Source organism: Manacus vitellinus, unplaced genomic scaffold (genome assembly GCF_001715985.3).
Source record: "Manacus vitellinus isolate BGI_N305 unplaced genomic scaffold, ASM171598v3 scaffold_3_pilon, whole genome shotgun sequence".
Lineage (NCBI taxonomy): Eukaryota > Metazoa > Chordata > Aves > Passeriformes > Pipridae > Manacus > Manacus vitellinus.
Window position 1 is genome coordinate 14,172,321 of NW_021940535.1, and position 14,339 is coordinate 14,186,659.

At 37.0% G+C, this 14,339-nt stretch overlaps 1 protein-coding gene across 1 annotated transcript in view; it reads left to right on the forward strand.

The window, feature by feature from the left end:
• The window catches only part of OSBPL10 (oxysterol binding protein like 10), a 109,031-nt gene that overhangs the window by 42,725 nt on the left and 51,967 nt on the right, over positions 1–14,339 (forward strand). The window lies entirely within an intron of this gene.

A 14,339-nucleotide genomic window follows, 5' to 3' on the forward strand; every position in this document is an offset into this window, starting at 1 on the left:
TGAAATCTGTTCAAGTCCTATTTTTTAATCTGAAGTGAGGAGAAATAGGAACCAGAAGTACAATAAGGTAGAGTTAATCCCTTCCTCAACACCCAAGTCTTTGCTTTTTATTTGAAAGTTGTTTGGTATGATTTGGATGAAGGGAAGAGACTGCAGAAGGATTATAGATCAGTGTTAGTATTCCCCTGATAGAATGAAGTCATTAAAGCTTTGACATGCAAATAAACTTTCTTTTATGGTACTATAAATAGGACTATGTTAACTAATTTACACCTCGTAAAATACAGTAGTCAAATCAATGGGAAGAGTTGATACACTTCTGGAAAATCAGAGGAAGCATGTGTGTTTTGAATTTCAAAACAATGTTATGGTAATGCTACTATATTATATATGAAATCTGTGAAAAACGAGTGCTGCAAAAGAGGCATCCTTCACTTGGGACATGTGGTCTTCACTAGCTTGGACAATGTTCCTGAGAAAGTGTTGAGCTTGAAATTGCTACTCAATTCTGGACTTCCATGATTTGACCATATTATTTGGAAAAAAGTGAAGTGTATCTCCATGTTGCTAATAGGACAAAGTATACTATATTTTATATAATGTAATGATGTTTGGTAATACTTGATTATTCTTTTTCCCCTCTTTTCCTTTCATGGTAAGAATAAACAACACGTTGTTTCTTTCTGTGATTTGTTCTGACTGATTTAATTTTACTCTTACCGGCATAGAGAATTTTAGTATAAAACAAATTGTAGCAAAAATGTCCATTTAGCACCAAACTGTCATGCAGAAGTATATAGATGTAGTAAAAGCAACTGTGTGGGGCTGCAAAATGACACATGTAATAAGTGTTTCTGTTGTGAAATTAGAATTTTACCTTTTTTCAACATTTTGGTAAGGTAAAATTAAGCATAAATATGGAACTTTTGACTGCTGTAAAAATGTGTGTTTTAATATTCAAGCTACTTTTGTATGGTGTTGAATTGTAAATGATCTCAGGAGCATTACTTTTCATCATAATGTAAATTCTTTGCTGTTTAAAATAATATTGTTCTCTTAAATCAGATTTTTGCTTATATTAACGTGATTTTAAAAGTCTGGTCCATAGTGATATATGGAATGTTAAATCAAAACTAAATTTCATTGTACATTAATTTTAGGAGAGCTGATCTGCTACATGTTGCCCTTTATGCAGAATTATTAAAGATTCTACCTCTTTATTTGGACCATAAATTAGCAGTGCTTTCAACTAATTTTTTAGTAGGTGATTTTATAGTAACCTAAGTCTCTGTGGTCTTAAAATTGAATTCTGTTTTTTAAACTATGCATATTATTATCCTCTCAGAAATTTATAAGTGGTACGCTTGCAGATTTCTTTACTGTAGGCGGTTAAAATTAACTGGAACATTAAGCCAAGCTTCCACACCATACTTCATATTAAATTTTAACTGTTACTGAACTAAATAATAGTGGCACACTTCATCTTGGTATGGTGTTTGTTTTCGCTGAGGATGTTAGTATGACTATTGTATGATCTCTGCCAGTGTTACCATTGTTGTTAAAAAACCAGGAATTGCAGTGTGTGAAGATTTTTTAGCAACTTATGTTAAGTATTTACAGAAGTCTAGAGAAATTAAATGGAGTTAACTAAAAGAAGTCCAGAGAAATATTTCTTCTCACAATGTTAAAAAGTCAGTGAAGGAATTTCTGATCCTTTTGAAATCCCATTTTATGTGACAGTGGGGTAGTTCCAGAACTTGACAGTCCTACTACTTCTTGCATGTCTTTTCCATGTATAAATATGGTTACCATTTGATTCCTGCACGAATTAGGCAACCAGGTGATAGTTCTTTGCTTCCTGCCTTACAGTATAGGAAAATCTAGGACCTGCACTTAGGGCTTCCTGCAGTGAGGTTCACCGGCAATTTTGTGTGGGCTGCAAGTGTCCAATTTTATGTGGTTACTAGGAGAAGGAGATGATTCTAAAACACTGAGGATTTTTCAAGCGAGAAGTGAATGTCTTCAGGTCACTGTAATATTTGGATAGCAAAATTAGATACTGTGGTTAGCTACTGTTAGCAGAAAAGGCTGTTGTCTGTGGAGAACTGTTTGTTCTGTTGAAGAATTATAGCACTGCACAGGCAGCATTGTAGATGAAAAAGGAGATGCAGAGACATTCAACTTGTGGGACTTTCACATATGTGAACACGCAAACACATACACTAAGCTGTATTTTGGTGTTAAAGCTTTGTAGTCAGTGTTTAAACTGGTACCAGGAGAAATCCTGATGATTTTTGATCTATGCCAGATTTTACTTTTCAGCTTTGAAAAAATCAAGTTTTGCTTTTTATTTCATGTCAGTGGATAAGGTCAATCTAGTGTAAGTTCTAGGGAAAAGAACACTGTAGGTCTAGATGTTTGGCATAGCGTTGAGGTTCTGCAAGGTTGTGCAATAAGGGCACATGAAAAAAGTTGATTCAGCTCCTTGAACAGGACATCATGCATAAACAGTGTGAAGTATGCACAAAGAACATTTAAAAAATCCTGCTAATAATTGTTTTTGAAAGGATGTGTCTAATTTTGTGTATAACTATTTCTGTGTAAGTAGGGAAAAGTACTGTATAGTAGATCATTGCTTTCACTGGCAGTTCTCACCTTGATTTTGGAGTGTAGGAAGAGGAGAGCTAGCTTTGTGACAAAAGTGACCTTCAGGCCTGCATGAGTAATAAATCAAATATATGCCTTTGGGAGATGAAAATGGTTTCATCATGTTCACCTAAGGGGTGGATGTAACATGGACTGCTAAACTGTGCTAACTTCAGTCTTTCTGGCCTAGTAATCTAGGTACTTTATCAAGGGGAGAGTGATAACCATGGACTGTATCTGCAGTAGCACTCCTGAAGTCAGTGCTGCTGTGCCTTTGCTAGTCAGATTTAGAACTAGTTACCTAAAATCATGACCATTTTTCTTTCCAGACATGTTTCAGTATAAAAGGTGGCTTTGTGATGTTTGTGGCAGTTTTTGGTTGGCTCTTTTAACTAGAGTCTTCCTGCACTTCAAAACTAGTGTAGTAAATACATTCTACATAGGTTTCTCAGTTGGACTGACCAAGGCATTTCATCTTTAATAGGTACTGCAGAAAGTGTTCATACTGTTTCAATTCTGAAATTGGATTGTCCTGTTTTCTGTTCATTTGGAAAAATAATATGGTGGTATAGTGAGTGGCAATTTTGGAAAGGGAGGGGAAAGAACACAGAGGAGTAACCTTTGTTAGTTATAGCTTTCAATTTTTTCTTGGAGTTGTTTGTAAAATATCTTCCTCCCACCCCCCACTATACATAATAAATTACAGGTAAGGGCTCATCCTATTGATCGTCTTTCATCAAGTGTATCGTATCATATACAAAATAAGTAGTCTATAACTATAGGTGGATGCTGGTCAGAAAATGAGATATGTTACTTAATAACACTATGTCTATACTTTATACATATTGTATGGCATGTTTGTTTGTTTGCAAACTCACCGACATTTAATTTTAATTATCTACAACAGATAATATGAAAGTGCTTGCAAAAAACTCAAACCAAACCCAACTGTTTCTCAGAAAGCAGTAATTTCTTCTTGGCTAGCAGTAGTGAAGAAATGACAGCAGGAAACCTTTGGGTCAGTTCTGTGTTCATTGAAGTCAATGGAAAGTGAATAAGACCTTAAACCTTAATTCAGGAGGTGAGATTTATTTGGCATAGGACATGCTAGTGTAGGTTATATGACAGCTAGTACTATTTAACTGTGTTTAGACACACTTTTCTAGTCAAGGAGTACTGTAATATAAATTTATGTTATGGATATGTTTAACAGCTTAGTTGTAGCTGAGCTGGCTGATACAAAAAGGGTTGTTCCCAGCTGTATTTTAACAGGAGCCATTATAATTTGTTTAGGGCCATTAGACCTGTAACAGTAAAAGCCAGTTTCAAGCCTAACATGAGGTCTGAAAAGGGCACCATTGCACTTTCTTCTGAATTGGTCTTGGCCCCAGTTCTAGAAACATGTGATCCTTGTGCAGCATAGAGAAATGTTCTCCTGGCTGTACAGCAATGTTTGGGTGATTGCCTATTCTTTGTCTCCTTATAGACAAAAAGAGAATTGAGAGCACGTAGAACAGATGCAGTTATTTGGTGCCTTCTGTGGCATTTTGTTTGGAGGCTGTTTGACTTGTCTATAGATATCTCATCTCTTATGTCTGTTTATTCTACCTCAAGTTAGTACTGCTAAGATCAATAGAAACTTGTCTCCTTGAGGAGTAAATGGGATGTCTAAATCTCTGACAGTGTCAGTCTAGTACCTCCCAGAGTACTAACTGTGCATGTGCTTATAAAAATTATTCAGTAAATAGCATTAACTGTCTCACTTTAGGGATGAGGAAATGTAAATTGTTCTAATACTACAAACCAGTAGTTATTATCACATGAACATGAGCTGAATTATTTTGTGATCTCTAAGCCTTTACCTTGCATTTACAATATGTTTGAGGACACTAAAAGTGCATATAAGTTACACCTTCCTAAACTACACCTTATTTTGTGCACTTGATTTTGTATTCAAAGGATTGAGTCATCCTGGATTCCAGATACCCAGGCAGGGAGAATTAAGGTTGCTATGGGAATCGTAGAGCAAATATTCTACTAAAATTACACTGTTCGCCCATACAGGTTATGTCAAGAGTGAACCTGGCTCATTATTTCTGAGATTCCCCCCCAATATCCCCCCCATCCAAATCTGAAAAATGCAAATAATCCAAACATGGCTTCTTCTCATGGTTTTTCTTCAGCCTATAGTTTAGTCATAATTGAACACGTGCAAAGATGATAATTTTCAATCATTTAATAAATGGCAATTTATAAATTAGGGATAATACAGTGCGTACGATAACTACGTTCAGAGATTGCTGCAGCATTCATTTTCTTAAGCAATTACAGAGAAGCTAAGATTACTCTTTACAGTTATTAAAACATTTCATTAAATTTCAAATAAATGGTAGGTTCCCAAGGGAGCTTGAGAGAAGTCAGATTTGAAGGGAATTCAGTCTCCATCTTTTGTGTGCCTTCAAAACTGTCACTTAATTCTGTTTTACTTAAAAAATTCAACTGTTCTGTTTTATATGCATATATAAAACAGCACAGAGTATCATAGATGTACCTGCATATTTGGAAAACTGCAGGACTGTTTTCTTTCACAATTAAAGCACAAATTTTGCAGTAGTTTCAAGTTAGAGTTCACAGAAAATGAAACTTTAAAGAAAACATACTTCAGTAAATCTTTTCTCAGATTAGGGTATCAGATCTCATGGCCTTGCTTTCAGTGTGTGTTTCTGGGTGGCTGGCTGCTGCAGCAGTGATTATCACAGCAAACCCGGAACATGACAAGGGGCACCTTCTGCAGCTCTGTTTGTAATGCAAATTACTTCTTCCAAGATACATGGGCTATTTTGTTAGCCCACACTTACATGCTATTTTTATTAAATTAAGTAGAAGATATTTTTGAATGTTCTCAGCAGTAATGGATGACAATGTAATATTAGGTGGCTAACCAAGTTTCAGATATTAAGTACAGAAAGTGCTTACATAAATGCCCTCAAGGAGAAAGTAACCATAGAAATGGCATATATATTTTAAGCATACCATTAAGTTTACATTATTTTATACTTTTATTGAGAGGCTTACTATAATCTTCAGTTCCTTGTGTAACACCTAAAGTGCTGTATGCTGCTCTACGAAACTCAAAACGTTTTGAGTTTACAACAAACATGAATAGTAAGCGCTATAGTTCTCAGTTATTTTATAAAGACCTGATCTCTAACAGCTTTTGCTACATGTTCTTACTGTGATCTTGGTAATGCTTGGCTTGCAGGTTTTGAATGCTTTGGAAACTGTGTTACATACGTGCTTTTGAGCAGCTGCTTACCTGCTTCTTGGGTCCAATTCTGATTTTTGACAATATGCTTTGAAAATACGCTAAGAAGATAATCATAGACTCATAGAATCAACTGGGTTGGAAGGGACCTCCGAGAGCATCAAGTCCAGCCCTTGATAGAAACATCTCATCCAAAAAGCAAAGCAGAATTATGTCTGCCTGAATCTGACATATGCTGTAAAGCAGCTTGGAATTATAGGTTCTAGACATATATATACCTGTAACTGAGGAATTATTTTTAGTTTTTATTATGGTTCATGTATTTGTCTTTTCCCTTTCCCACTTCCCAGGAAGCATAGTCTTATGTTCTTGCACAAATTTCTTAGCGTGTTTTTCTGGTGGTATCGACTGTGTTCTGGGATAACTGCTTGCAGTTTTTCTCAGAGAACCCCGTTATCCAACTGCAGTCTGCTTGATAGGTCTAGGCTGGCAGACACAAAACACATGGATTTGTGGGAAAGTTGCTGTATAAAGGTACTTCAACCATATTACAGTATGTCACAAATTGGCTACTCAAAATTATAGTGGTGTATGTTGAGTCACGTTGGTGCTGTAAAGTTAATGATGTCAACTTAAACCAGTTGACAGTCGACTTTGGGACGGTATTGGGAAGTCAAAAGGATGGATTTGGAATGCTTTGTCAAAAGCTATAGAGGTACACTTTATTCAAGACTCAGGAATGGCAAGATTAGATAGCCTTGATACTGTCAGCTTACTTGCTTTTCAGAAAACATGAGGTGAATTGTCTGTAAGATGGGGGAGTAATATGTACTTTGAAAGTCATTCCAGTCTATACTGCACACCTGAGAGTTTTTTAAATGACAGAAACAAAATTTTGTTTTGTGGTTGGACACTACAAGCTAGGTGGCTAAGTGGGAGGAGGGGTGAAAGGATATATAAGCAATCTTAGGAAAGGGAAGGAGCACTGGAACTGTCCATCAGAAATTTGCATAAATACTGTATGGGATTTTGGACTTCCCTGAGTGGTTGTATGTGTGTTTATGTATTCCCAGCTGGAATGGAATAATAATAAAAATTTAAAAAGGTTCAGAGTTACATTTTCTAGCACCAAGTGTTCTGAGAGGAACCTCCTCATCTTTGAAGCTACTCATGTTGAAATGTGTAATTTATGTTCAACATGGCCTTTTCTCTTCTGAAGACTAATTTCACTCAAAGTCCAAACCCCACCTTATATCAATAGTATGCTATAGCATGGTAAACTAATAGAATTTTCTTGTGATTGCTAATGTTGACTTAATGGCTAGCAGCAACCTTTTAAGTGCTCTTCAGAATGCTTGAAATTCACAAATGTGCCTTAATTGCTGGTAATCAAAATACGCTTTCCAGCTCTGTGCTGTAGCTGTTAACTTCAGCAAAGTGATCCTTCTGAACTGTGTAAGAAAAACTGCTACTCAGAAGAGCCCATAGAATAACATCTGCTTATGAGTAATGTTTAATCGCTAAAAATAATGACTTAGCAAGGTAATTTTTATGGTAAAATTGCATAAGAGTAATTTCTCAGAAGGTGCTTTTTATAAACTGTGCTCTCAGTGCTGCATTCTGTGGTTTAAAATAGAAGAGTGTACTTCCTGCTTGGCTAGATGGCAGCCAGTGGCCATTGAAGATTTACTTGAACTTGCAGACTCCTTCCTCCTTCTCTGATTTTTGGTTCTTGATCACTGAAAGCAGGGGGGTTCTGGAGTACTGTGGTGGGGGAATGACCTTGGGAGCAACTGTCTCCTTTTTTCCTCTCCTCTCCGAGCCTCTCCTCTCCAAACACCACCCCTCCCCTCCCCTCCGTGATTTTTTTCTGAAGATCCCGACGCTCTGTTCCCCTTGAGTTGTCTTTGATAGTAAATGGTAGATCTCAATAGGTGACTATTAGTAGTATGTGGTTAATATAGCAGGTAGATTATAAAATACTTAAGAAAAAGGATCATGATGGGGGAACCCAGCACTTAGTAGTTGTGTTTTTGTACAAACTGGTTGCAAATGTCATGTGTTACCTTAGATGTGTGGAATATTTGCAGGGAGCTCTAACACGACAGGCAAAAAAACCCCCCTGTAATGTCTCCTCCAATATGCCCTGATTCCCAGACACCTCCTCCCTTAAGTGGCAAAGTGACCAATGGTAGCTGGATACTGATAATTTTGCAGAAGAATAGCCCACTCACTCTGATTTGTGGGGAAAATCAGTGCTCGTTGAAACAATTTGTCTGAATCATGTTCTTTCACTTGTGTATTTTTTATGGCAGACAGCTCTTACTAAAAAATATTTCCCTTCTCACCTAAAGACTTGTGGAGTAGCTCCATGAAACTCTTAAGAGAGCTGACACTATTAGAATTGTAGTACTTTGGTTTGTTTGTAAATCTTCCTCTTCTACAGGGAAAAGAACATGAAGTTTATGTTTGTTCGGGAGGGAAAAAGCAGGGATTCTAAGAATAACTAGCAGATTTTGAGAGTATGAAGGAAAAGCCTTCCCCCTCCCCCTATTTTTTTCCCCCCATTTATAAAACGTGAAGGCATTCAAGAGAAGCTGAATATCTCAGAGTATTGATTACGATTAAAAACATCCTTTGGTTTAGAAAATCCAAGATTGTCTGTCTGCTGAAATATTCTCTGGCAAAATTTGACCTTTTGGCCTAGTCTGTCTGTGTGGACCCAAGGTCTTTTCCTCACCCCTGTCCCCGGTTGTCTTTGTCATTCAGTAGCTCATTTCTCAGGTGAGGAGAAAGACAGATGGAATCCCGGAAGTATGCATTTAATCTTAAGTCTGGAATTGTCATAAGGAAGTCTGGTAAGGAGTCGTTGTGAAGTAGCAAAGGGAACCTTCTGATTTGTTTTGACCCAAAGCAGGTGAGCTGTTTTGTGGAGATCGCTGGAGGCATTCTCAGGGATCCTGCCAGAACTGCTTAGATCCTCTTTACTAACTGGCATATGTGCTGCAAGGGCTGTGAAGTTCTCTCTGGTGTCTCTATTTCCCGATGTAAGAAGCAGAGTTCCACAGAAACACACAGAGAACACTCAAGTTGTCCTTGGGAGTGTTTCGCCTACAAATAAAGTGTCTGCATAAAGTCCTGGAGAACGTTGACAATCAGAGATGTCATACACTCTTTGGTATTTAAGGATAGATCTTCTAAGTCTATCCTGTCTTTCATTCTTCTGAGCAGAGAGATGCTTTTGTAAAACAGGTAGTTAGGTCAGCTTGTTTTCTCACTGAGCTTCTGCCTATTTTAAAGGATTGAAGGAAAGGAGGAGCTTCCTCTCATATACCTGAGTTGCAACAAACTAAAATTTCTTTGAAAGATAGATTCATTTTCTTGCTCTGCTACTGCAAGGAATGTTTAAGGCTTCCAGAACCCTCAACAAAAAACAACCTGTCTCCTCTTTTTCCTCCCTCCTTTACAAGTCTAGCAACCTTAGGGACTAAAGTAATAGTACTCAGACCTAGAAAATACAAAGTCTGATTATTGTAGCTGTGCAACTAATAGCAAGGGAGCTTGGAGGTGTGATTAATAAACTACTGGATAGTAGGCTAGTGAGCAAGAACCTGTAGTTCATCAAATGAATAATGAATGTTGTCTTCACAAAATAGAATGATAGTATGTTGTAAGGATATGCAGCAAGTGTCCAAGTTACAGAATTTGAAGATATAAAATAGGAATTGAATGTGTAAAGTCTGGAGCATAGGATCATGTTTAGTCTATGAATAAATTAACTAGCCAATTTTAAAAGTTCATTACAGGATTAGGTAAATAACAGTTGGTCCCTGAAGAGTAAATCGTGTGGTGAGGTCCCCGAAGGTGCTGATGGTGACCAGTGGAACAGCAGCAGTGTCAGTGGAAGCAGCATATTGCAAAGAGTAGCTAAGAACAGGAAATGAGCTGGTCTGCCTCCTCTGCTCCTTGTTTTCCTGGTTATCTTAGACTTGGCTTTTAGACTCCGTCCTAATGACATTTGATCTTTGTTCTGTAAGGCTTTCCTTGCAAGGAACCACCCTACTGAGTGAGTGGTGAGAAGGCTGAGCACAGAAAGCCAAAACAAAACCCCAAAGGAAATAATGTTTTCTTAGCTGAGACAATAAAGATATGTAGCAGCTGACTTTTCAGTTTTTCCCGTAACAGAGATTATGTGGATTCCTGGTTAGGGAAAAGAGAACAAAATAACGGATGGGGGTTGGGGGGAGCTTGTTTTCATCCTCCTTTGAGGAAAGAAATTGAATTATAAAAGTAGAGGCAAGAACTGAAAAGAAAAAGTGTGCCCTGGTGATTAGCTTCCATCCTGATTGTTAGAGGTATAGTTCTGTTTGTTCTGTCATTTTTTGTGTCTCTGTCTGTAAATTACATGCCAAGTGAAAATTAACTTGCTCCTTTGAAGCTTCATTGATAGGATGTATGTGTCTAAGCCTTAATAACTATTATATAACAAGTCATTCCAATTTTACCGTTCATTGTTTGCTTAGTTAAGATAATTGAGGTCAAGCTGACTGCTACCCTGAGGTGACAATAATGGAGAATTTTGTGCTTATTCTCTGCAGTGGGAAAGAGGAGTAATCAAGAAAGGACAGCTGATATGGATGTCATTATCTAGTTCCGTCTTTCCAGATATGAAAACATCTCACTCGGTGTTCTAGGATCCTTTCTTAAAATATTTTTTCTCATTAGCATAGTAATGTTCACAAAAGCTACTGCGGGTCTTCATCCAGATTGAAGCTTCGTGGGTAGAATTCTCTCGTTTGCAGCTCAAGGAGGTCTTTTTGGTCCAGAGATCAGGTATCATTGTAAGGGAAGTGTACAGATACGTTGCTTGTGAAAATTAAGCATGTTTGTAGTTATCTGGTCTTGTACACAAGACAATTTTAGAGCTGAAATGCAAAATTGTCTTGGTAAGAGACTTTTGTTAGATATTGCAAAACTTCCAGCAGCAATCTCTGTATTTAGCTCTTTCACTTCAGTTACATATTAAGTTGTAATTTTGCCTTCCTAGCTTGCATGCTATGGATGGAATTTCGTTAAAATATCTGTTATGTGACTTTACAGAGGAAAAGAGAGAAGTCCATAAATCCTTGTCAGAAGATTTCTTTCATCAAGTAGTAAGATGCACATAACAAGTGACCTTGAGTAGTCTGAGAATGCTTTTCAGAAGTTAGGTCAAGGCAAAAGTTCACTTGATCTGCAGTGATTATACCTAACTAAAACCAAAATGCATTAAATAGGAACCCCCCTACATTTCTACAGCATTTGTAGAAGTTACCTTAATTTGTCAGACTTGTCAGGTGAGGTATATTTTTGAGCTTGTGATTAACAGTATTTACAGTAGTCTTTTTGCGTGCATGGTTATGCTCTTTCCTTTTTCAGAATAAATGGTTGAAAGTGGAAAATATTAATGGAAATGGTGTGGAAATTGTGAACTTGGGCCTAATTGGTAGCTAATGTGTCCAGTTAGTGACTGGTGTGATTGCTTTAGTGACATTGGAGTTCCAGGTATTGGTATTTTGCATTTTGATAAATTCTTGGTAGTAGATGTGTGTGCGTACATGTGTACATATATATATATCTCTATCTATTTTACTTCTATATATACTGGTCGTCAGTTCTAACTTTTGATATTTACAATATGACAGTTTGTGATGTTGATGAAATACAGGTCAAGATTGCAGGAGGAGTCCTTGCTCAGGGTCAGAACTGATGACTGTATTAGGTTCACATTGGCAACCCAATGTATTGGGTTTACAATGGCTTAGAAGGTTTTTTATTTTTTGTGTGTAGACTTTCTTCTGTCCTTCATCTGCTTTTGCTTTTAAGAAAAACAGTGTTTTATATTAAATAAAAGAAAAAAACCCGAACCCTTGTGGTATATACATGTTTAACAATGAGAGCCAAGGTCCTCATACATATCACTTGTGACTTACTCTAGGGTAGTTTGAAAAGCTGGTCTCACCTCCTGTCCTTTCAGTGTTTTGTGAAATGTTTTTCTTCTGGTACTATTGCCTAAAAAGCAAAAAACTAGTATTTCCAGAAAGTGTGTGTGTGTACGTGTGTGTATGAGAGAGAGAGAGACTGTGTTTTCATATTACACTTCATTAAAAAAAACCCCAAACAAAGCAACCAACTAACCAAATCCTACCAGAAAAGCACGAAGCAGCAAATTGGCTCCTTCCCAGCCTTTGAAAGCAGTAAACTTCTCACAAGAACAGCTTGCCTTAGTTGTAAGGAAGGGATGCATGTTGCTTTTCTATTACTATTTAAATTTCTAAAAGATTTTCCCACGCAACTGTTTATTTTTATAGATGCTCTATTTTTCATATAAGAATTTTCTATTGTGTTTGTTTTCCCATGTTTTAAATAATTGTTTTCAACTTGCATGCAGTCAGTAATGGAAAGGATTTAGAAGTAAAAATCACTGCATTAAATCTTTCAGAGGAATTGCCTAGAGATAAGTCATCAGACAATGTGCTGCTCGTGATGGTGTGCAGAGATTACCACGGTAGCGAAAAAGAGTTAACTGATGGAGTGGAATGTCTCCTTGATAAATGATTTCTAGCACATCACAGAGGAGCTTGATGATACAGAATTTGTGTGGGTTTTCAGCGCTAAAAAAACATTTTCCTTTTTCTCCGGAGTGTTTTGGATTTTTTTGTACACATGAGTAGGCATATCTTAATACTGGCTATAAAAGGATTCAGTATGTGTGATCAGTACTAAAATTCAAACTAAATTAAAATTGAAATTGCTTGTGTGGACATCAGATAGTGGCTGAGGCAGTCTGAAAAATCTTCATGTTTTATGTTCTAAAAGAAGAGTAGGATTATCTGAATTATTTAAATCATTACATAGAAAGACAGGATTGGTGACACTGCTTATTTTCTTGGCCAGCTGCACATGACAAAGGGAAGAGTGTCTGTTTGCTCTTTGAGTTAATATGGCTGATATCATTCTTCCTTTGCTTTGGGGAACTTGAAGTCATTGTCTTGGGAGATGCCCCTGAGGCAGCTGTGGATTGGGTAGGTTTATAGATGGCATAAAGCTGGTGTTTGCTTTAGATTGTTGTGATGCACTGTGTTAATTGGGTGAAATCCTGTAGGGTCAGTAATTCTTGAAAAATGTTCTGATTATCATAATACACACCTGACCTGGACAAACAGACTTAGGGCTGTTAGTCCTGGAGTCTGGATAACAAGAGCATTTAAAATAAAATCATGTCAAGTTGTATGCTCTTACATCCAGATGTGGCTATTCAGTTTTCTTCCTTTGCAGTTTCTATTTATTTCTGTTGTAAGATGGGAGGAAAAATCTTGAATAGAGAGCTTATTATATTTAATAATTGGGAATCTCAGAAACAAATTGAAGCTCTAAATCAAAAATGACATTCAGGTTTTGTAAGATGATTTTATTGAAATTTCTCCTAATCTACGAAAAATATGGCTGATAAAAGCCTGTAAAGTTTTGGGCTAGGTGATAACGGCAAACAGTCAGTTAATTTTCCAAATGTTTCGTAAGGTCTCTAAGCAGTGTATCTTATTCTCCTGTTTTATCTGCAGAAGAATATAGGTGTCCATTATTAAGGGGAAGGGGACAATTGAAATATTTGAAGTTTTAGAAGTTTTATTTTTGATTTTATTTCCTGTGCAAGCAAATCTTGGAAATATAGGCTGTTTCTCACAAAAAAAAAAAAAAAGGAAAGTAGGGAAACTAGTCCCTTAGAAATGAAAATAGAACGTTGTTGCTGTGAAGCATGAAAATGTCAGGTTTTCAATGTCACACTTCTGCAGGGTGGGAAAAGGAGAGAAGCAGTTTCCCATACAATTATATTGTTTAATCTTACAGGGAGATGGTCATCTTTTTTTCTGCTAGTTGTTCCTTCAATTTACCTCCTTGTTCTCTTTTCCTGAGGGAGGAATATTTGCATGAGTGTGTGTCTGTGGTGCTTTTGGTTTTGTTTTGTCTTTGAAGCAACCCCCTTTCCATGCTGTGGAGCTCAGGGTACACTGTGTGTGACTTCTGAAAACAGAGCACTGCCTGGGATTCTAGTGGTTCCCTAAAGCTGCATATCGAGGGCATCTGTGTCACCTTCTGACTGATCTTGTTTTCTGTCAAAGAGAATTGAAGTTGTCTGTGGCTTCTACTGAAGCTTTGGCCTCTGTTTTAAATGTTGATTGTTAAAATGTCATTGTAACCTTCAGCAAGGCATTTGGCTAAATTTCCTTATGAACTGCAACAACAGCTTTTCATGTAATTCTACTCTTTTTTTACAAGAATGGTTATTTGCATCTCTGAGTTCAGTTTCCTTTCTAGCTTTTCAGTGCACTCCACATATACTTTTTAAATCAGTCTATTGATGACAGAGTAGGGATGCTACAGGAAGCAC